General features: G+C 40.7%; 1 protein-coding gene and 1 long non-coding RNA gene across 3 annotated transcripts in view; one reads left to right on the plus strand and one right to left on the minus strand.

Annotated features, from left to right (window-relative positions):
* The window catches only part of Tenm3 (teneurin transmembrane protein 3), a 2,633,929-nt gene that overhangs the window by 675,871 nt on the left and 1,933,382 nt on the right, over positions 1–24,676 (minus strand).
* LOC128119111 (uncharacterized) lies at positions 4,292–20,296 on the plus strand. Of its 2 annotated transcripts, none has more exons than XR_008221449.1 (4): positions 4,292–4,474; positions 7,143–7,305; positions 9,206–16,837; positions 18,195–20,296. It is a non-coding gene; the product is annotated as an uncharacterized LOC128119111 (long non-coding RNA). The 2 variants fall into 2 exon arrangements; XR_008221450.1 differs by having other exon boundaries at positions 16,779–16,837.

Raw genomic sequence — 24,676 nt, forward strand, 5'->3', positions numbered from 1 at the left:
GGGAGTGTAAGTCAATGTTAGTTAGTGTCTTAATTGATTTGTAGTTGATTTTCAGCCCCCTTTGTCTTCCCGTTGCGGTGGCTGTAGTGATTTGGGTTGACATGTACTCGGGCTCATCTATGAAGGTTTATCTTTTTCTCACCCCCTTTTTTTTGGTGTGTAAAATGGTTATATTAGTCCATTTAGGCTGATAAAGCTAATGCTGTAAACCTCACAGCTTGTCTACAAGCTAAGTTTACTTTTATTATCTGAAGTGGGGAAGTTTGAAATCAGGGCACTGACTGACTTGGTGTCTGGTAAGGGACGGCTCCTGGGTTTGTAGATGCTGTGTTCTCACAGTGACAGAGGTGATGGAGCTCTCTGTGGTCACATCAATAAGGACTTGACAACAATAAGTTGAACTTGGACAACGTTTGGTGTACTTCAAAGGTAGTCTTTCAACTTGCAGATATTGGAAACATTTGCATATTCAGTCTTATTTACTAGTTCCCTGTTGTTTTAAATGCATAAAGGGCTGGAGCTGGAGCTTAGCAGTGGAGTCCTTGCCAGCCTGCATTCAACCTATTTTTGACCTCCAGCACCATGAAAATAAAAATAAAACAAAATAAAGATTGCTGGCTTTGATTCTTTTTTTTTTTTTGGGGGGGGGGGTGTTTCAAGACAGGGCTTCTCTGTGTAGTTTTGGCGCCTTTCCTGGATCTTGCTCTGTAGACCAGGCTGGCCTCGAACTCACAGAGATCTGCCTGCCTCTGCCTCCCAAGTGCTAGGATTAAAGGCATGCACCATGGCAGCCCGGCCGGCTTTGATTCTTTTAAGGCAGTGACATTGTTCTTACATTTTTTTTTTTTAAACAAGAGGTCCAATCTATCACAGTATAAAGTAAATGAACTAGATGCTCTTAGTCAAAGGGGTAGGTAGGGAGAACCTCTTCATCTGTCCTCATTCCTCTTAGTGGCATCTGAAGAGGCCCCTAGTGACAAGGAACACCCACAAGACCAGAAGAACTCTGTATTCCTATTATTATACAAAGTGTTGTTTTCAACTAAAGTTCTTTTACTAGCTAGAAAAACACGTAGCTGTTTTCATAACAAAAATCATTCGTAAGTCATTGAAAAATTTGCTTTGTTTTCTCTGGATTCCTGGGTATAAAATTATTTCTATAAGGATACACACATACACAAACACACACACACATTTTCAGGTACGTGTCTATAACTATAAGATGGGAGTAGGGGATAATAAGATCACATGAAATGGTTTAGAATTTCACAGATGCAATTCAGTTGAGTTCCATTCAATGAGCATTTATGGAGTACCTACTGTGCCGAAGCCACTATGCAAAAATGTTTTTCAGGATCAGACTTCCAAGGACAATACAGACTCTGTCCTTCATTTGTTTTTGATAATTCAGACTCTGTCTTACATTTGTCTTTGATAAAGTGCTCTCTGTCAGAGATTTTAACTTTTTCATGTATTTTAAGCATACGAAGTGTAAGATACCTAGGGAAAAGTTAGTCTGAAGTACATAGAATAAGTAAATCAATAAATTAACATCATTGAGGAGGTCAAACATCTTGTGGCCCTGGATGGGTAGTGCGTAGCAAGGGTCAAGTCAAACTGTCCCTGAATGGAGAGCTGTTTGGTCCTTCTTGTTTATTAATGTCTATCCATCTATACTAATGGATTTAGCATGAAAGGAAGTAAGGTGGGGGTTGGGAAGTGAGAGTCACTAAATCTCAGACTTCCATCCTTCATTAATATTAATGCTGTCTTCAACCAATGCAAGTTGGCACAATACAGTTTAAAAGCTTAATACAAGAAAACTAGTTCTGACACTTCCTTATACATTCATTGACATCAAGCACCAAGTGGTCTCATATTACACCATGTGCCTCATTTTTATCCAATGAAGAGAAATTTCCCTTCAGAACCAATTGGCCAGAATACTGATTTTGTGTGCCCTCAAAGTGTTTTATATTAACTTTTAAACAATTTATCTATCTATGGACTTATATTAAACCTGAATGAAAACAGATGACATACACAAATTAACTTATTTTTTAAATCAACATTACATAAACATTTCTCTTCATTAGAAAAATGTTCAATTATTCTGTTTGAACTTAGTCATAAGAGTCATATTCTTGCAGTTATGTGCACTAGGCAACTGTGGACTTTTGATTAACCCGGATAGTATGGGACCATATCTGTTCCTGGCTGGCTATGTATTATAAATCTTTGTGACTCAAGTTGAAGAAAACAAATAAAACCCCCACATAATACTACTTAAACTAAACACACTTTGGTAGAACTCAAAATAATTGCTTACAATATTCTAATAATCTTCGAGATCAAGAATTAAGTCTCAGAGAAGTTGTAAGTTTTGTTCAAAAATATTTAGTGAAACTGTGTTGTACGGTGGCACATGTCTGTAACCCAATACTTCCCAATACTTCGAAGGATGAAGTACAAGATTAGGTTCAAGGCTAGCCTTGGCTACAAAAGAAATCTTGCCTCCCAAACTAAATCAAACCAAACCCGATTGAAAAACAAAAGCTGGACAAACAGAGATCCCTCCATGAGCATTTGGCAAATTTGGTCCTTCTCAGGCCTTCTGGATGTTAATGTCGTATTCTTTGTACTCAAAAGATGCTGTTTATACTCCCCTGCGCTCTCACGTGGGATTTAGAGCCCCATTTGATCTCTCCGAGCACTTGAGCCAGAAAGAAAACAAAATATCGGGCAGGTTTTCCTGAGTGCACCCTCGGTCTCCTGCAGCTCGTGGTAAGCCTTTCCTTTACCTTTCAGTCTTCTTTCCTCGTAAACAAACTCCAGAGAGCTTATGCCAAAACTGAAGCAAAAAACTAAGAGAAAGCGCTAGTCTGTAAGAGCCCATCAAATGAAACCGGAAGAGAACTGAATGTATTTCAGTGTGCCCTACTTCTCCTTCTCAACATAGCTTGCTTTCCCATTTTTCTCACGTGATAAAGGAATCTGTGCATGAGGGCTGGTAAGAAGTGTGTGAGCAGACATGGATGGCAACAGACTGCCTTCCCCTTTTCTCTTTTTTAGATATGCAAGGTGGTTAGAGTTTGTAAATAGATCGTGGTGCGTTCGCCGCTCTCCTGTAAACGTGCAGGGTGTCACATAATGGTATCTTATACAGTCTGTGTTGAGCTGTCATGTCCAGACACATGGTAGATAAGATGTAACTTTAAGGTGAGATTCCTTGGGTGGCCTGTACTAAGGTAAGACCAGAAACTGGGACATAAAAATGCATGCAACCCAGTTACTAATTCCTGCTTAAAGTCCCACTTTATCATCTCTTGGTTACATTTGCATACTTCCTGTCAATTAATCAGAACCTGTTAACGTCTTCATCTAGTGTCCGTCTGGTTCAAAGCGGCAGTATCTAATGCACAAAGCCAGAATTTATCTTTTTTAGATTACACAGTTCAACTTGGAGCTCATTCTTCAAAGTTAAAGACGCAAGTTCCCGGGACAGGAGCGCTGAGAAAGGTCTGGAAGATGATTTTCAAGATTCCCATGTCTCTTTACTTTTAGAGGACAAAAGGCAAGTAAACCAAAAGGAAGAGAAACGGCTTTTAATACTGAGCAGAAACACGCACTGTAGACGTACAAAAGAGAGGCTTCATTTGAATTAGTAGTTACATGTTTTGCAAGCTCCCATAATGTATGTTTTTCATTATTTTAGTAAAATTAAAGAATGGGCACTCAGCTATCTTTAAATTTTCATATTGTTCATGCTACTTTGCGAATGCCAAATCATTTTGCTGTAATAAATTCCTGCACGGCGATTGCACGGATGCTAAAAGACACTGTAATATTTTTCTTTTAGATATGAATGGAAGAGAAAATATTAATCGATAGTTACATTTTTATGTTAGCCATTATTGGAATTTACTAATGAGAAATCTGACATGCTATTTCCTATTGCTTTAATATGCTATATATTATAAAATGTGTTTTTTTTTTTTTTTTCTGTGTTATGGGTGCTAACGGCATCATGTTAAAAAAAATCCTTCACAATTTCTTATGATTTACGGGAGGGCCAGCGATGACAAGGTGCGGCGGCACCCTGGCCTTTTTCCACTTTTGTGTAGGACAGGCGTGTGTGAAAAGTTGAAAAAGCCTAATTAGAAAAAGCTACTGAAAAATATTTTTAAAAATTCTGTCTTGTTGAGAGGCAGACTTGTTTTTCTAGCTGACAAATGTCTGGACTTCTCAGTTAAAAAAAAAAAAATCTTCAAGTGCTCATCCTGGCCTCTGCTCCTTTTGTCCTGTAGGTACCCCAAGCTGTGGAAAGAGAGGCCATCTGGGGGGGACACCGGCGGTTCCACCGAGCCAAGGTTAATCTCTCCTTTCCAGTCTCCTCCATCTCTCTGTTTATGGATGGCAGGCGATCTTCAGATGACAGAGTCTGGAAAACTGGTCTTGGGAGCTACCTCCTCAGGTGGTGACGATATGTTGTTGGCTTATTGTTGGCTTATATGTTGTTTGGGATATTTTTGTGTGTTTTGTCACATGTTAAGAAGGTGGCCAGACTGTACAATACGGGGCTTTGAGGTGGCTTTATCTTCCACTAGAGTTTAGCTGAGGGATTTATGGGAAGCTGCCACCTTGTGAGGTGAGTTACACATAAATGCCTTGTGATTTATACTGGAAAGATTCCTTGTTGCTCATTGACATAAATCTTATTACACACTATCCTTCTCAGATAGCATTCTCAACTGAAGAAATTATTAAAAAAAACAACAAGAAATAAATGGCCTTCTTTGAGTAATTTGGGGTGTTATTATGCATTAAAACTTTGCCACTTTCCAGCTGGGTTAGAGTTTTCACCTTAAATGGTCTCCCTTTGATTTTCCCAAGAGAACAAATGAGGCTTAATAAGGGGAAATAAAGAAAATTTGCAGCTCATTTTATCTTAAAAGAGCTACCACCTTTTAGCAAGCTAATGGGAGTGGAAACCCCATTTTGAGACATAAATCTAGAAGTAAACGCTTCTGACTTTGAAAAGGAATCGTCCTGGCAAGAACCAAATGAACATTATCTCCAAAAGCCCAATCTGAAGGCAAAAACAGATTTGTTAGTGTGATTATTAAAACAATTGCCACCTTCTGGTGTGAAGCGATGTCAACAGGGAACAATCAAGCAGGTGCCCTTGGCTTTGGTACAGTCAAGCACACAAAGCTACCGTGAAATAGGATTGGACGGGACCTTTCATTTCGTATGAGAATTAATTCTGTAAATGCAGTGGAGAGGAGGCAGCCTATTTCTCTGCCCCCAGAAAGCAGATAAGAACAAGTCTGCAGGAGGCCCCATTTTTTCCCTTACCTTATTCATTTCTTAGTGTGTGCATGTATGTGTTACCAAGGATCACGGCAAATAATTTATTCTTTCAATATTGTTCCGGCAAAGAAGAGGGGAAGGTGGTCAGAATTTTCCCAAAGGTTTTTGTGACTTAAAAAAAAAATTACACTTTTATAATCTAAATTGTTTTCTAAGGATTGAATTTAAAAGGTCACATTTCTTCAAGAGCAGCAAAAGCTTTCCAGATGCTCTCTGGTATTGTCCCTGAGAGAGTGAGGCTCCATCCTGGGCTTACTATGAGGCTTCCCTGGGAAGAGCCAATACACGTGTAGTCTGTGGCAACTCAGCTATGAAGACCAGCTCTTTTGTGAGTTGGAGGGCCCTACAAAGGGAGATGCCCCATAGTGAATGAAATTTACAATTGTATGTGAGCGTGCCCCCCAAAATTTCAAAGGCATAAGTCTTTATCTTAGGACCTTAGATGTAAGATCTCACTGACCTTAAACTAATTCAAAGTGGAGAAACAAATATTCATTGTATGATTAGACACACCGGTTTCTGTTGTTTGCGTCTCAATAAATTACCTTTTGTGAGAGAGCTATTAACAAGGCTTTGATCTTAAAAATCCCAGCATTTGGTACTTCTTCATCATCCACAGTTGATAAAGCAAATACAAGATTGAAAAGAAAAACCACAGACGAGGTGATCAATAACATATTTCTTCTCCACCAGGTTATTTTTCCCATGTACAAAATTCCTGTTTGATTTTTCAATTATTCAAAAGTGTCAGAATGATAGATACAAGGGAGTCACCAACTAACCAGGGAAATCTCTGTTTAATAATATTCAATATAAAGGTTCAGAATGATGCTTCATGATGGATTAAACTTTCCTCTTCTCTGCCTCATTAGGGTTCTCCCAATTTGACCCAATCCAAACCTATTACTTAATATATATCTAACAGTAAAATTGCATAAATATTCACTAGTGCAATAGAAACTAAATGAGCAGTTTCAGATAATTTAATTAAGTTGTAGGTCTTCTAATATAATTCCATAAGTATGTGAACTTTTAACTTGTGTTAACTCAATTTCCTTATGCTTTCATTTACCATTTGTTGGGGACATTACAGTGATTAGCCAAAGTCTTTCCAGCTCCTAATGTTCTTCATAAATTTTGATTTAAATTGACTGTCACTTTCTCATTATAATAAAGTAGATATCTGACATCTCAAAAGAGAGAGAGAGAGAGAGAGAGAGAGAGAGAGAGAGAGAGAGAGAGAGAGAGAGAGAGAGAGAGAGAGAAAACTAGTCTGGCATGTTACATTGTCAAGGACTGTAACTTCTTTCTCGTTATCACACCAAATTCACATTAAATGTCCCTTAGTAAAAACCACTAGGGCTACTTAGAACAAACTGGCTTGAGCATTGCACATTCATGAAAACAACTGGGCTCCCGTATATGGGAAAAATAATCGTCATACCATGTTCCCACATAGCCGTGTGTTGGTGGCTGTCAATGCTGAATGCGTGGCCTGCCAGTATTCAGGGGCCCTGTGACTTAGAAAGGGAAACAGCAACTGCTCCACTTAGGTTCAGGTCAGAGGCGAGCACCAATCAAGGACACTCAACTCAGCTGGACCGTTTTCTTAGTTCAGATAGCTAGAGGGAGGGAGCAAGTTACGCAGGTGGGTCTTTCATTGTTTTCAGTGAATACATTTATTTTTTAAGTAAACCACCCCTCCCCTCCCAACACGAGGTTGTCTTCCTACAAATATGTGTTTACTACCTACTTTATTTCCAATAAAGGGACTCCATCAATAAGATGCTGCCATGGCCAATTAGCCTCTTTGAAGTTATCCAGATGGACCAAAACCAGAGGATTCAGTTCAGTGACAAGAGTGACCTAAAAGTTCAGCAAGGATATCAGATATTTTTCCCCTTTCAGCGGTGGCATTTCTGAACTGTTTGGGTAAGAATTTGAGACCATGCAGAACTACTCAATAGCATCGGGAAGGCAGTGAGATACTTGCGTGTAAGGGAAAACCAGTCTCCCTGGCTAACAGTTTGCCTATAAAAACACTGCGTGTGCTGTTTGTCCTCACTACCTTCACTTGAGAAGGTGACGGCTGCTGCTTCTTCTGCTGCTGCTGCTTCCTCATCCTCAAAAGCTGTGTGTGTGTGTGTGTGTGTGTGTGTGTGTGTGTGTGTGTGTGTGTGTATGCCATGTATGTGCAGGTGGCCATAGATACCTGAAGAGGGTACTGGATTCCATGGAGCTGCTCTTACATGAAGTTGTGTGTTACCTGATATGCTGGAAACTGAACTTGGCTCCCTCGGAAGAGCAGAAAGTGCTCTTAACCACCAAGCCACCTCTCCAGTCCCAGAGTTGAGTTTCTTTAAATCACTTTTTTTTTGTTTTGCACACACCCCCCCCCCACATATACACACACACTTTTTCAAAATGATTATTACCTTAAGTACTAGTAAGACTGACTGTTTATTGGGAGCCTGCCATATGCTAATCAATTTATAAGTGTTTCTGTATATGTATGTATATATATATATATATATATATATATATATATATATATATATATATATATATACACACACACACACAACTCTAGATGACAACCTTTAGGATCTTTAGTTTACAAACGGGACAGCTATGGGGCTGGTCAAATGACATGGCCGGTAAGAGACACTTGCCACCAACACTGAGGACCTGAGTTCAACCCCTGGGACTTACATGATAAGAGAAGAAAACTGACTTCTGAAAGTTTTCCTCTGACCTCCACCTATAAACTGTAGCCTGCACACACACACACACACACACACACACACACACACACACACACACGCACACACACACACACACGGGAGACAATAAAAAGAGGGACAGCCACAGTATACTATGGTATAGAGAAATCAATTAAGTTATGGAAAGTGGACTTGGATGTATTTGAATTTTTTATGAAAGTCCAAAATTGGACTCAGTGTCCTTAGTCATTACGTTTTGTTGGTCATCTTATGGCCTTATTTTCTTTATTGGATTATAATACAGTGACGCTTCCATGTATATTTGTGAATACTGGAATTACATCTTTTTCTTAAAGACTTCATTTTTATTTTTATTCATACTTGTGTACATGTGTCTGTGTGGGTCTATACCATGTGTGTGTCCACAAAAAGGCTCAAAGATGGCATCAGATCCCCTGGAGCTGGGGTTGCAGGCTAGTGTGAGCTGTCAATCTAGGTGCCGGGAGCTGAATTTGGGTTCTTTGGAAGAACAGCGACTGCTCTGGAATGCTGAGCCCCTTTCCAGCCCCCTGAATGTTATATTTTAAGATCTGTTTGCTTTCTATTTGGGCCCAGGGATTGAATCCAGGGACTTACCCATGCTAGGCAAGGATTCTACCATTGAACTGTATCCTCAGCCCTGACATGTTTCTTAGGACACAAGTTACAACATGGCTGTACAAAATTTGGACAACCTAAAGATATTATTGTTTTATACTTCTGAGATATTTCAGGATTTTACGTGGTATTCAAGCGGTTTCTTTTCTGTTTAAAAAAATAATTGCGCTTGTACATAAATTCTGACATATGATGTAAATTACTAATTTATCATAAACATCTGATGTCGTGAAAACACATTTGTATAACATCACGTTTAATGGCTGTGTTTTTGAGTGCTTGGATTAGGAAAGAAGTGACTTTGCAGGACTGTGTCTCAACCCAAATTTCATGGCCAGCGTATTAGCTTCAAATGGGTTATAACGAAGTGCGAAGCGACGAGCAGCCTGCAAGAACAACACACAAGGTGTGCACCGCAGTGACTCCCTGTCCAATCTACCTTTCCTCTTCAGAATCTCTGCATTGCCACCCTGGGGTGAATGTCTTCCATCGGCAGCCAGCTCGTAATGACTGCTCCTCGACGAGATCGAATGAGAGTCATCATTGAAGTGCAGCAAGGTGGTATAAGGAAGGGGCTGAGAATTGTCGACCTCTGGTCCAGAGCCTTGGCCATTCCAGTGTGTCTTGCTTGCCTGCCTGCCTGTGCCTGAGGGGAGAAAATGGAACTGACATCTCTCCTGAGGCCTCCCTGGTCAAATGCAATCACGTTGACTGAAAGTTCCCATTGTGTTCAGCTCTCTAAACAACAATCCCCCTACCCAGAGAGTGCACTTTGGCCAGAGGAAGAGGTGATGAAGAGTCATCTGTACCATTGCTGACCAATTTCAACATCTCATTTAAAACTGCAAGGAGTCGAGGCCGGTTCTGAATTATGTATTAAACCTAGCTTCCAAATATAGCCTTGGCTGAGAATCTCAGCTAAATGTCCACGAAACATCAATCCTACAAATCACAGCTCTCACCCCCTTATTTGCTGTTCTGGTTGTCACTTCCTATAACTTTTCACTGTTGACGCTGGCATTCTAGTGCCCAATATCGAACCCTCAATATTAAACCACCTTCCACCTCCTTGCTCTTCACTCTGTGTCTTGAGTCATGAAAAGCACCAAGATCTCCCATTTAATGTCCTCAGAGTACATGAAATCTGTCTGCAATTTTGACGAGAGCACAAATTGTTACTCATTGTCCAGTGGGGAACACTTAGCTCTACCAGCCTTTCTCCAGTATCAAAGCCTCTATTATACTCTCGCTAATAATCGCTAATGGAAGCGGTGCTGCTCACGGCAATCTTCAGATTCATCAAGACCAGAGCTTGAAAGACTCCCCAGGGCCTGTGCTGCTGGTGCCAAGAGGAGGTCTTGGCGTCTGGATCTCTCCGTTCACTCTATTCTTCCTTCCAGCAAAAGCTTCCCATTCTACCCCATCCCCGTTCTCCCTTTCTTCCTTTCATTTCGACAATAGCTCATCATCAAAATGCAACTAATATCAAATAATAGTTAGTAGGTGATACTCCTGCCGTGTATCCCCTCACACTCCAGCTCCCCTTCAGTCAGCCTTTCAGTCGTTTAGAGGATCATTTCAACAACTGAAAATGTGGTCATGCTAGAGTTCCGGTGTAGTTTGTGGATAGGATACACATTATGCAAGTTTGTTGGTCCTCCCCGGGTTTTTGCTTATTGTAGTCATTAACAATTAGTCTTTCAGTCTCAAGAACATTATGCATTAAGGGGTGAAAGATGGGGCCATACAGGTCATTTATGATCACCATCTAACTCTGCCACGTATACTTTCACTAGCTGGCTCTTTATGTCAGAACCACAGTCCGCTTGCACAGGTACCATGTTCCCATCTGCTTAGGACCCTTATTTACGCTGTTCCCTGCCCTTTCTGGAGTGTCACTAAAACTCTTCTTCTTCATCTATTATTTACTCATTCTGCTTTGCTCTCCAGGAAACAAGTACAGGAACACAGGAACTCGTATTTGTTCTGATCACTACGGTATACAAGTGCTTAAACTCATGCCCGACAAGTAATAGGTACTGAGTAAACGCTGGATGGATAATGAATTCACTGCAGCATGATTCCCACAACAAAGCCGTTCGTGCCTTGCTCTACTCCAGAATTTGTTTGCTTTCTTTATGAGATGTGGTTATCGCCCATGTACTTTGTACTAGAGCACACATCTCAGGCTACGGTAGTACAATCATTAGTTAACCAGACTCTTTGAGGACAACAGAGCCACCACTACTTGGTATGTGCCAGTTATCACGTCTACCTAAAGCTATGTACTGAATGAAGAGATGAATAAACACCATGGCAATAATGCTACGTTAGGCATTTTAGTGATCTAAGGAAACTGGACTTGCTCATATTCTCCAGAACCTTATAATTACCTAAGGGGCAGGGGACCAAAACCTTCAAGTAGATAGTGGTGCAAAGTGATAGACAATTAACCCCCAGCATTTCAGAACAAGGGGCTCTACAAACTATGTTCGTCAGCCGTAACTTGACCTAGAAGTTTTGAGTGATTGTCATTCAATGATAGTGATGATCACGTGAGGTACCTAGACAACATGTACTTGTAGACGGCCAGAGCTGAAAAATCTGTTGTGGGCTGAGGAGAGGACTCCATAGGTAAAGTGTTTGCCTTGCAAGCGTAGGGAGCTGATTTCAACCTAGAACACACATGGAAAATCAGGGTATGGTGGTACATGCTTGTAGTCACAGTGCAGAGGAGGAAGAGATGGACAGATCCCTGAGGATCACTGGCCACCCAGACTGTGAGCTAATCTCCAGGACAGGTAGAGGCCATATCTCAAAAATAAAGGTACACAGGGCCTGAGGAATGACACCCAAAGTTATCCTTTGGCCTCGACATTCACACACATGTGCTTGTATACCCTCATGCATGACCACACATACACACACCCACAAAGAAAAAAAATCCTGTTGTATCCTTGAGTTCAAGGAAAGTGTATGGAAGAAGCTGGAATTGAGTTCTGAGAGGTTAAATTTTAGTCAAGCATCAATTTTCTATTATTAATTGCAAGAATACAGCCCTCCTTGTCTATGCAGATTTGGAGCTGGTAAACCTCAGCCTCTGAACCAAGCTGGCCATGGTTTTTGTAAATAGAGTTTTATGAGCACAGGGCTTTCCCAGGGTGCTCACATCCTGTCCATGGCTGGTTGCTGTCATAGTACAAGAGCAGAGCTGGGTGGTTATCGCAGAGATCATAAGGCCCATACAGTCAAAAATATTTACTGTTTGGCCCTTTTCAGAAAGGATTTGTTAGTCTCTGAGTTAAACTTTCAGGGTTGAGTGGGAGAAACCGCTGTAAAACAAAAAAAAAATAAATAAAATAAAATCGTATGAGCTGTCGCTTGGAAAAGACATGCTGGAAGATTCATGGGGGAGCCCTTGAAGGTTCAGTCAGCCCTCTGTGACGATGGGTTCTGCATCTGTGGATGCAAACAACTGAGCAACATATTGGGGGCTTGCTTTTGTGCTGAACACACACACACACACACACACACACACACACACACACACACACATGCACACACAATTTTTTTCTTGCTGTTATTCCCTGAACAATTATTTCTATAACTTTAAGATTGTATTGGGTATTATAAATAACATAGGGATGATTTGAAGTATATGGGGGGGGGGGATTTATGCAGCTTGTGTGCAAAGGACTGAAGACTGTCCTGTCTGCAAGGGGTCCTGGAACTCATCCCCATGGGTATGGAGGAACAGGTGTATTTAATTATGCATGAAAGGGACCTCCCCCAAATAAAGGATGTATGAGTGATTTTTTTGTTTAAAAACATTGATGTGTGTGTGTGTGTGTGTGTGTGTGTGTGTGTGTGTGTGTGTTTGATGGCTTATATGTGGAGATTGGAGGGCAACTCTATGGAGTCAGTTCTCTCCTTTCACGGTAGAGCGCTGAGGGTTGAACTCAGGTCATCAGCCTTGGCAGCAAGTGCTCTTGCCAGCTGGGCCATCTCATCAGCCTGTGCGGGACGTTTTTGAGGGATCTGAAGATCAGGAATTTGGTGACAAGGAAGAAGGGCAGGACTACACTTAGAACTGAGATGAGAATGAAGAGGTGAACACATTTTATTGGTGGAGAAATACATAGGCTTTTTCTAGCCTGGGCTGAAGCTTCTCATTGGAAGTGAAGGGTGAAGTCTATATCAAATGAAGCCCAGGAAAGAGTGCAGAAAACCAGGAGTGTAGGGCTGAACCATCTGAAATTCTCCAGCTAGGCAATGCGCATGTGAGATTTGAAAGCTCTTGTCCAGGGCAATGATAAGACAGAAGGGAACGGACTGGGGTCTCATTGGCTTGGGGTGAAGAGGATTGGGGAACCCTAGAGGTGGTCTATTGAAAAAGACTAGTGATAGGGAAAGCAAATTCAGCTCACAGATAGGACTTAATTTGCTCATAAAGTGCTTGAATATGAAAAAAAATGAAGTGTTACAGCTATAAAAAGGACAAATATTTATTTCTGATGGGTCTTTAAAAATCACCATGTATGGCAATATGGGATGCATTCTTGGGTGATGGTTGGCAGGTACAGGCCGAGTCACACTGGGTGGAGTTAGCAGAGCCAGGGCCTCCATTTTGGCCATCTTTAATCATGCAGCGTAATCCGTGGCTGTAGGGATTGGTGACCTGCTATGTCACGAGTCAGATGGACACGAAGTTTGAAGAGGTGGCTAATTTGGAAAAGAGTCCACACATTCACCTTTCCTACCTGCCCTGAACCCTCACCCTCATCTCCCGCTCTTCAGAAGCTGTCTGAGAAATCACCTCTTCCAATAATAAACAAGGGAGCCTCCCCACCCTCTCTCCCTCTCTTCCTCCCTCCCTCCTTCCTTCTCTCTCTCTCTCTCTCTGTCTCTCTGTCTCTGTCTCTGTCTCTGTCTCTCTCTCTCTGCGCGCTCACGCACGCACATACCTTTGATCAGAGAGAGTGGAGCTCATAGATGAACGCCTGCCTGGAGGTCACGATCTCTGTTTTAATTCCTTTTCAGTTATACCTTTCACCTTTTTCTCTCACTAATGTCTCACAGCACATCGTACCTGCAAAGCCACCACTCCAGCCCCGCGCTGCCCCGTTCCCCAGGACTTTGGTTTCCATCTCTCTTCCCTATGCCTTGCAGCCACAACAGCTTTTGTTGCTGCTTCTCAGCACAGTTTTATTTTTAATTCTTCCTCAAACAAAAAACTGTTGCTCTGAAGAAAGGTTTTTTTGAGGGTAGCTTGAGTTATATTCCCAACAGGGTTCTTTGGACTCCTTCATAGAGTGTTTTTCTTTCTTTCCCTGGCTGTTGAAAATAGATGACTGCATCCTTTCTTCCATATACTCATGGCAATATCTAACTTAGAGGGGCGGTAAAGTCCATGGAATGGTCTTTAATCTGTGGCCGCTCTTGTTGATCTGGGGGTCTTCCCTACCATCCCTGCATGGGATGTCCATCTTGCTGCTGATAACCTGCTCCATAAACAGTGCAGCCCCTACCATGGGTGCTGCTGAGCCTATGGTAGAGACAGGGCCAAGGTGTGATCCAGTTACACAAATTTTATGTTTGGAGAGAAAAAAAAAATGGTCTGGCTTCTGAAAAGTAGTTTAGACCAGAATCTTGTGTCCAAGGCAGGAGTGGGAACTCTGCCAGGAGACTTAATAACTAATATTTAGCATTTTATTAAATTAAAAAATGCATGCTACAGCATTTTGGAACTGGTTGGTATCAAAAATTGTGTTGAAAACCTTATCCTGATCAGAAAAGGTCAGCCATGAGCTTAATCCCATGCTGTTAATGTCTTCCTGCCTTGTCCTCGAAGAAAAAGGGCCAAAGTAGACGGTCCTGAGGGGCAGTGTGCCAAAGCTGTGAATGAAGAGGGGGATGGTGGAGCTGTGCTTGTCCACAGGGAATATTGGTTTTCATCCAGCTTCTTTCTGAGCCCAGTTGCCTGGATCAAGAAGTTGCTGAAAGCCCCAATTTTTCCCCAGGGCAAGGACTGAGATATGGGTAAGACTGAAGGGTTATGCAGAGTCCAGGCTATGACTTCCAAGGTCTGAGCCCCTCACCCCCTTTAATCTCTTCAACTTCATGGTTGCAGCTTGACTTTTGTACCTTTTGGTCCCTCTCCTGCTTCCTGGATTAGTCAATTTTGCCATGTGGTGTTGACCATAAGAAATACCGTAGACGGAGTGGATTGAGCAGCAGAAAACTAGATTCTCATACTTTTGATAACTTCAAGTCCAAAGCCAAGGCGATGATAGTCAGGCTTGGTTTCTTGTGAGGGCTCTGCTTTCATCTCACTGTATTATCCTTTTCTTTCTTCTGTGTGTGCACAGAGAGCCAGCTCTCTGGTACTTCTTCATCTTATAGTCACCAGTCATATTGGATTAGGGCCACACCCTTATGCTCTCATTCACTTTAATTACTTTTGTAAACTCACTATCTCCAAATCCAGTCAGGTCAGGTTGCAGTTAAGGATTGAAACACAGGGATTTTAGAACACAGTTCTGCCCATCCTATTTATCTCAGAGGGCTGATATGAAATGGACAGAGTAAAATGAGATAACATATGCAAAGTACCTCATCAAACTCCTGAGCCACTAGGGAATCCTGTCTAAAACCACAACAAACAATGTAAAGATTGTTGCTGGAAGAAAGAGTGCAGGGAGCATAAAGTATTTAAGACAAGAAAAAGGATGAAGAACAACTGGTTGTTTCAGAGTTTACTCTGTAAGCCATCTAATTATGGCTATAGCAGGAAAACATACATTTCTTTACTATTGCAAGTATTTGTTTTCATTTTTATTGGTAGAAATTTGAGTATTATATTTAGTTTTTTTTTTTCTGGTCTAGAAAAACTGAATCTACCTACTCCCATCTCTCTGCAGTAGGCATCACTTACTTTGACAGCTAGAACACTATGACCTGGGATGTGGGCTTGTCTAGCGTGTGTGAGGCCTTTTCAGTTCCACAAAATCCAACCAACCGAACCAATAAACAACAACAGTAACATGATCAAGCTGGGTTCAGAGTATATCTCAGTGATACAACCCTTACCTAGCATGAATTAGGCTATCACTTAGAATCCAAGCCCTACAACCCAAAGAAATACTTGACTGGACTGAGGTTGTAGCTCAGTGGTTGAGTATCTTTATGAACACAAACAATAAGTTCATGGCTGATGGATTGTTGTCGATCCACTGAAACCCATAGGAAGATTATCAGCACATCTTAAGCCTAGTACTTGCTTTATAGGGAACTCATTCTATCTTTTCTCAGGAGACAAAATGGAGAGCCAGTGGATTGATGGTTGATAGTTGAAAAGGACTACAGATGGTAGTTAGCTATGATTTTTATTTGGTGGTGCTGAGAAATCAAATTCAGGGCCTTGCCTATGCTAGACAAGTGCTGTGACACTGAGGTACACTTTGTTGCAGAATATTTGTTTACCTATGCAAAGATGTGTTGCATTTGTTTAACTATGTAAAGATGTGTTGAATTTGTTTAATTATGTAATTATGATGTTTTACCTTGTCTGCCTACGGCATCTGATTGATCTAATAAAAAGTTGAATGGCCAATAGTGAGGGAGGAGGTATAGGCGGGACTTCTGGGCAGGGAGAGTAAGTAGGAGGAGGAATTTAGGCTTGGGAGAAGAGAGAAAAAGAGACACCAGGGTCTAGCCAGCCAGACATGGAGGAAGCAGGAAAGTAGGACATAAAGAATGAAAGAGAGCTAAAAAGCCCTGAGGCAAAAGTAGATGATTAGAAACAGGTTAAATTAAGTTGAAAGAGCTAGTGAGACAAGCCTAAGCTAAGACCGAGCTTCCATAAGTCATAAGAAGTCTCTGTGTCATTGTTTGGGAACTGGCTGATGGGACAGAGAAAGAGCTCAGCTACATTTGATGCCCAATGTGGGGCTTGAAGGTCCACATAGGACCTGAGAAAACTGAAAACTGAAGCAAAACAAAAAACAATGAATGTGGCTTCTTTAGGAGGCGCTGCGGAGCACCAGGGCACTGGAGCAGCCAGCACACTAAGTAGAAACAGCAAGGTAAGTAAAAACTCCTGCCACAGTGTGGGCACCAACTTCCTAGAACTGGGAGGGTCAAATGTAGCTCTTGGTTGAACACAGTTGCTGGTTAACCACAGCTCTTGGCTAGGCCTGCAGGCTTCAGGCTCGGCTCTCAGGGACCCAAGGAGGGGGGAGAACAAGCTGCCAGAGCCACATGGTGGAGGGCCTAGATGCTACTTAGCAGTTTCAGGTTTGGCTCATGTGGTCAGAGAATGCTATAGGTACACAGTAAAACAGGTTTAAGCCACCTCCTCCCCCCCCCAAAAAAAAAAACTTTAAGCAGGTTACAGTGTGTGGAAGGTGCTAAAGAAAGAAAAGAAAATGGGTATAGATAGTCATAGGAAAAAATAAATAGTTTAAAAATAATTAAGTAAAGTCTTTAAAGAAAGTAAAGTAATAGAAAAAGAATAAGCCATGTGAAGATGGGAAGTATACAGGGAGTCTGGATCGTCTATACTTTCGTGTTGACTTTGAATTTTTTGAATGCTGATAAGAGAATGGTAGCTGCTGAGAGACATGGGATTGTAAAAGGAACTGATAAATTAAAAGGAACTGATACTTTAGGGATGTCTTAACTTTAAAATTGAAGTCAGAAAATGTATTGCACTTGGGGAGAGGAATCCTGTGGAAACAAAAGGCTGTGAATGCCTTCAAAGTTGATAGAGATCAGATTTGATCAGAGGAGACCTCCTGAAAATCTTGGCTACAGACATAAAGAAATAAACCAAGTAAAACTACAAGACAGGTGACATATATATGGATCCCTTGGCATGGGGACAGTTCTGTGACTGAACAACAAATGTTACAACTAGTTTTTCCAGGACTTGACCATTATCTCAATTTTCTCAGAATCCTCTAAAGATGCTGTAACCCCCAGATAATAGGAAGCAGTCTAGAGAACACAATATCCACATTCCCACGATGTGGGGTGGGTGGTATTTGGTCGTTTGGTGGGTTGTGGATGTCTGTCATCATTTAGGGGGAGATGTAAGAATATAGGATAAAAAGACAACTATTAATCTCAAATATTTTACAGTGGTATGGATTTTAGTATAGTGATCCAAATTTAAAGATATTTTTGATATATTGTATATATGTTTCTACTCTTGTTTAAGATATTGTACCTATGTAGCTCATTGAAAAATGTAATGTATAATTAAGAAATACAGATTAGTAGTTAGACATCTATAATAATCATAGATGTAGTCATATTGGGTGCATTTTCAAGGTTAAACAGATATATTTTAGAAAGATAGATGATCTTAAAAATACTTCAGAGACCTACAGAATATGGCAATTAAGATGTTTTAATAACATAAGGTTTTTTTCATGGCAGTGCAACATGTCTGCTCCTGGCATCACCAATCTACTTCAGAGATGATGGCCATTGAAGAACCTCAATATGGAGTTTGCTTTCTATGTAGCAAAGCTAGCTATTTGGATAAGAAAATCCTTGCCTTGACTCCTGACAGTATTTGGCACAAACTACCCAAGGAAAAAGATTATCTAACTTTACCAAGACAAGATAGGACAATCCTTCAAAATTCCTGCTTCAGAGAAAAGTCTGTCAGATACTCTAAGCCTGTAGGCTGAAGATGGATGCTCCAACATTGCAGAGGAACCTTGGGTGACTGTTCAAGCAGTAGGATGTTTCTGTCATTTCTATAGTTTTGGATGCTGCTTGCACTGCACTTCCTGTTTACTCAGGTAATGTTGTATCCTCAGACTCTGATAGAGTTGAAGATGAGAAAGTTTTAGTTATAGTTTTCCTTGTTACCAGATTCAGAAAAAATTTACATAAGAGATGCAAAGTTTATAAGGTTGAGACACATAAAAACTTGGATTGTTTATCTAAAAACATGTTTTGAGGTCTAAAAAGATAATTTTGGGTTGGTAAGACAAGTTAGAATAAAAAGTAAATTAGGTACAAAACTTTGGACTCACCAAGATAGGATAGATAATGGAGTATTTCTCTTAATTTGCCAAATACAAACGGACTGGATATTATAAATGTAATTCTTACTTGATAATTATTCTTATTGTATATAGTCTTACTATGTTAAAGCTAAAACCTTTCTTTTTATTTAGACAAAAAGGGGGAAGTGTTGTGGAATATTTAACTACGCAAAGATGTGTTGCATTTGTTTAACTGCATAAAGATGTGTTGCATTTGTTTATGTTATGGAATATTTGTTTAACTATATAAAGATGTGTTGCCTGTCTGAGGCACCTGGTTGATCTAATAAAAAGCTCAACAGTCAATACTGAGGGAGAAGGTATAGGTGGGACTTCTGGGGAGAGTAAGTGAGAGGAGGAAATTTGGCTTGAGGAAGAAAGAAAACGAGATACCAGGGAGACGCCAGGGGCCGGACAGCCAGACTTGGGGGAAGCAGGAAAGTTGGACATGTAGAATGAAAGAAAGCTAAAATGTCCCAAGGAAAATGTTAATTTAAAAGAGCTGGTGGGACAAGCCTAATAAGAAGTCTCTGTGTCATTGTTTGGGAGCTGGCTGGTGGGACAGAGAAAGAGCTCAGCTACACCACTCCTGAGTTTCTAATAAAGTACTTGATATTTCCAAGTCCTTTAAAGGCAGTTGAACAGTAGAAATATATTCATGGAAAGAGGGCATGAGGACAAAACAGTTGGATTGCTTGAAACAGCTTTGATCTGTGTGTGATGCTAATCTTCATTACTACCTGGACTTGACTGATAACCATCTAGGAGACTCTAGGTGTGTTGGTGATGGTATTTCCAGAGATTGATTGAAGGGGGAAGATCCATTAGGGCTATGGGAGGAACCATACCACGGGCTGGGCACCCAGACAGAATACAAAGGAGAATGCCATCTGAATGGCGGCATCCTTTTCTCTGTTGTCAACCATAGCTCTGCCCAGCTATGCTCTTCACACCACGATGGATGGACAGATACCTTTGAAACCATGAGCCTCAATAAATCCCTCCTCCTTTAAATCATTTCCTTCGTATATTTGGCCACAATAATTCAAAGAGTAACTAACACATTATGTATGTTTATTCAGACACAGTCTAATCTTTTACTTTACCCAAACAAGCTTCTCCTCAGTGCATTGGCACTCCTCAAAGACAGTTCCCTTTTTCCTCTTTATTTGGCTACTGAACTTTTAGATATCCTTTGAATATGATTTTAGGTTTCTGTAGCAATTACAAGACTTAAAAAAATCTCTGAAATATAGTAGTTGCCAGAAGGAGAAATGATTAAGAAGAAATATGAAGGGTGTGATAAATGATGAGAAGTACCATTATGTCTGTCTAGGATAATACAAATGGAGAGAGAGGAGATTCAGTCAAACTTTGAGTCTAAAAGGAATTGCATGATTATACAGCATCCTGCAGGTAGCCCAGCAGGGAGGAATGGTGGCAGTTGTTTACATTTGAAGGCACTATCAAAGAGATGACCCAGAAAACCCAGCCTTCAGAGGACATTTGTTTTCTCCAAGCCATGTCTCAGGAACCTGGGGAGAAATGAGGACATATTTTGAAAAAAAAAAAAAAAAAAAAAGCACCTACATTGATACATTGATAACATTTAAATAGAATGGCTTTCCTGAATTTGTGTTTATAATGATGTTTTTTTCACCCCTTCTCATGGGAAAAGGGACCAGTGCTCTGTGTACTAAAGTTTCAGGAGCCAGAGATGGCTTTGGGAAACAGGCCCCGGATTTTCTAGATTCACCATCAATGGCAAAGCTAGAGGACTAGTTGGATACAAATGAGAAGGAGTTGGTGGATCAAGTTGGGGAGGCAGAGCATGAGCTGTTCCATCAGGAGGGGCAGTCAGTGAACTCTCCCTCGGAAAAGCGGGAAGCAGACTCAGGATGTGGTGAACAGAGAAAGCACAATGGGACTCTCAAATTATGGAAGGAGAAGATGGCTTCCGACAGCTTCATCTTTGTCACGGGATACGATCTTTCGGACGGTCATTTCTCCATTGTAATCGAAAGGAACAAGCCTCATCCCTCAGAAAGCAACTGAAAATCAACTTCATTTCATGAACCTGGCTTCAATTTCATTTGTACATTTCTGATTTATGTATGACCGATTTTGTGTTTTCCTGGTTCACTTTTTTTACTCTTCCATTCTGTGTGTGTGTGTGTGTGTGTGTGTGTGTGTGTGTGTGTGTGTGTGTGTGTGTGTGTGTGCTGTTATTAGAGACTGTGTAACTATGCAAGAACAAACAAATGCTTGATCTACCCTTAAAGGAGGTAGACAGTCAAGGGGGATGAACATGATCACAGTAATGATGTACTGTGTCTATGCATTACTGCTTCCCTCTGAAATTCAATCACATGGAATTCCTTGGAAGACCAAGTCTACACCTACTGGCCATGTCATGCTTCATTGTCTCCACCAAGCCTGTGGTGCCTGCTCAGACACACTCTTTGCTTTCTTCTTCCCTTAAAAAGTCATATCTAACACTCATCTCAACTACGACCCTGGGAAGCTTTTCCTGCCTTCCTAGTCATATGCCAATGATCACCAATATCATGCCATGTCATTAAAGTGCCTTGTGTTACATGGTCTATTTAACTGGCCATCTTGACCTTGATGAAGAGGGGTGAAAAACTTGTATAACGGGAATCTTATTCCTTTATCCCCTATGTGTGCTAGTATGTGTGTATGTACACATGAGCATCCATTTATATGTGTTTCTGGTGAGTGTTCCTGGTTTTTGTAAGGAGAAGAAACAATTAACACTTGTCTAGTTTATAACGTATCTGGAAGATTCTGAATTTAAAGGGTTTGCCCACTAGATTAGGCCTAACCCAGGGCAGGCAAATACAGGGTACATGTTGAAGTTGACGGGCCCACAAAGAAGGTGTTAGTGATGTATAGCAGACAGGAACTGGTTGAAATTGCGGCAAGTATGGCTCTAATCAGGCCTTCCCTGTCAGTCTCTTCTAGTTTCAGTGAGCAAGATAAGGCCAGAGGAGGAGGATATTGAAAATGATGGTTTTATTTCATGGGACACAAAGCAATGTGATAGAATATTAAAACACCTTAGAGTGAAATGTTCGATCATTTCATGTTGGAAGCCTAATAGGAGTATTTGGCTCCCTGTGGCAGAAATTACAGTTTTTCTATCTCATTTATTATGCTCTTTTTTTTTCAAAGTTCCCTCTACAAATTCCTTAAATTCAGTTTTTTTTTCCTGCTGCTTTTGTCTGGCTCTACTGTTGACACAAGCTAGTTTTCATTATTCGAAACCTCACTCACAAATCTCTTTCTTCAGTCAGTGACCCGCAAATTGACAAGCCTTTCTAAACATACTTTAATTTGTATCATTTTTACCCCATCATACTCTCTTAATTTTTTAAAATCCCCTTTCCATGTGGAAGTTTGTATAATGTCTAGTGCCTATTAATTTGTATCAATTTACAGCAAGCATTTCAGTATAATGTGAAATGTTCATTTTTAATGTTCACACTCATAGATAATGCATAGTATCAAGTTTTAATATAAATAATTAACATATTTATTCATCGTTCACTACCCAAATCCTTCATGTTTACAGCCTATAACTCGAATATTTGGTAGGATTCATTAAAATCCATCACCCAAAAATATTATTTGTGACATCTTTGCACATATGTGAGCAAGACATGTTACTAAGATATTTTAGGAAAACTTGCAATAAAATGAAAGGAAGTTTCTTACTATTACTTAAAAGCCAATTAAATATTCTTTGGAAAATATAATGTTGAAAGCTGCTTCTATCAAGCAGAGAAAAAAAAAATCACACTAACCCCCTCCCCCCAATATTTCAGCTTCAGTAGTACATGTTAGCTCTTAAAATGAAAATTTTCTTAATTATTATCTAGGGGACCAAAACCTGTTTATTGTTTAGTAAAAGCAATTGGGTTTTAAAAAATGTGATTCATAATGAAATTTTGCATAGAGGTATTTTTTTAAGTTTACTTATTCATTTACTTTTGGTTTTGGTTTGGTTTTTCAAGCCAGGTCTTGTTATATATCCTAGGCTGCGCTCAACTTGTAATCCCCCTGCCTTAGACTCCTGGGTGCTGGGACTATAGATATGCACCACAACTCCTATCTTAAGTTGAAGTAATTGAACTTTTGTTGTTATTATTCATAAGAATGGGGAACATCTTCCAGTCTTCCCTGTCACACCCCTTATTTTTGTAGTTCTTTACAAAAACATGAGCCCAAACATGCCTGTTGAATTAGTTACTTTTCTGTTGTTGGGATAAAAAAATACCACAAACAAAATCAATTTCATGAAGAAAGCATTTCTTTGAGCTTGCAGTTTCAGAGGGACAGTTCAAAATGGTGGGGAGCATGGCAGCAGATGGCCAAGGCAAGAAGGTGAGACACCATCTCTTCAGCCACAAACAGGAAGCACAGAATTGGAATTGGGGTCAGGGTATGAACTATCAATGCTTGCCTCAATTGACATAGTTTCTCTTGCAAAAGTTCCACCCCCTAAACATTCTACAACCTCCCGAAACAGCACCACTAACCAAGGACCAAATATTCAAGTACATGAGTTGATGGAGGACACTTATCATTCAGACCACAGCCGTCTTTGTCTGGCTCACTCTCCTCCAACTCCATTATGAAGGTGATTTACTACAAGTGCCAGAAGACTTTCTAAGAAAGAACCTGGTTTCTGGGTTACATGCAGGTATATTCAAATTGTGCCTCCGTAAGCTAGCTTCTGGAATTCTCTGAGCTTCAGTTTCTATACATATTGTGGAAAATATCCCTGTCTGTCTCAAGGAATGTCTCATGCACATTATACCCAATATGGTCCATGATGTACAGGGCATTCTAGAAATTCCTCTCTCTCTGTGTGTGTGTGTGTGTGTGTGTGTGTGTGTGTGTGTGTGTGTGAAAGCACCATCCACCAACACAGTGAAAACAGTGTAAATAATTACAACCAAGCTCACAATAATGTAACTACACAGGGAAAAAAATGGTCTTTAAAAAAAGAACTCAATAGAGAAATCAGACTGTCAGTCAATGATAACACAAACTTTTAAAACATAATTAAAAAGTGTTTCAGAGTTAGGAGATTAAAATCTGTTGAGACCCGGGATGGGTAGTAGTCCCGCACAGAGCGGGGAATCCCTCCACATTGGAATGGCCTTGGAGAAATCACTACTCCTCCTGCAACTGAGTCGACTCGTATCTCAGGAGGCAGCACTCAGCTTCTGCAGGAAACAGAGAACTCTTCAAAGCCCACCCAGGGCTTTCTTTATCCTTTGCTGCTCCCGGGATTTGATACATTCTGGAAGACTAGTTTTAATTATTGCTTTGGGTCCTATCTCTTGAAGCCTTGGTCAGGCACGTCATCCGTTGATAGTGCCGGGCTGACTTTTTATTTAGGTCTCCAACTCAAACTAAACATACCAAATGCCCTCGCAGCCTTCACTGAGAGATGCTGAAGTCCAAGTCAGGCTGGGGAGGAACTCATTTGTGGCATGAATAAGCTGCTGATGTTAGCTACAGCCCAGCACCATCGGGTCCTTTCATGAACACTCCATCCATCTAAGATGTGTCCTGGCCAAAGATGTCATATCTAGCTCCTGCAGCTGTGTTTCAGCATCACTCAACCAGGGCAGATAAGGTTAATATCTCAAAGTTCTTGAAAGGCAGGCTGCATGTCTCTCCGTATAGTGGTCTTACACTTTTCTGTTCAGATCCAAAGGGCTACAGTGTAAAATAGGGAGTGGCGCACAGAGGAAGAAAGACAGAAGACATTTGGACTGATAAAATAAGGAGGCTCCCAGAGCAGATACCCACTAAGGCCCCAGTATA

The sequence above is a fragment of the Peromyscus californicus genome, unplaced genomic scaffold (genome assembly GCF_007827085.1).
Source record: "Peromyscus californicus insignis strain IS unplaced genomic scaffold, ASM782708v3 Scaffold_23__1_contigs__length_62951481, whole genome shotgun sequence".
Taxonomy (NCBI): domain Eukaryota; kingdom Metazoa; phylum Chordata; class Mammalia; order Rodentia; family Cricetidae; genus Peromyscus; species Peromyscus californicus.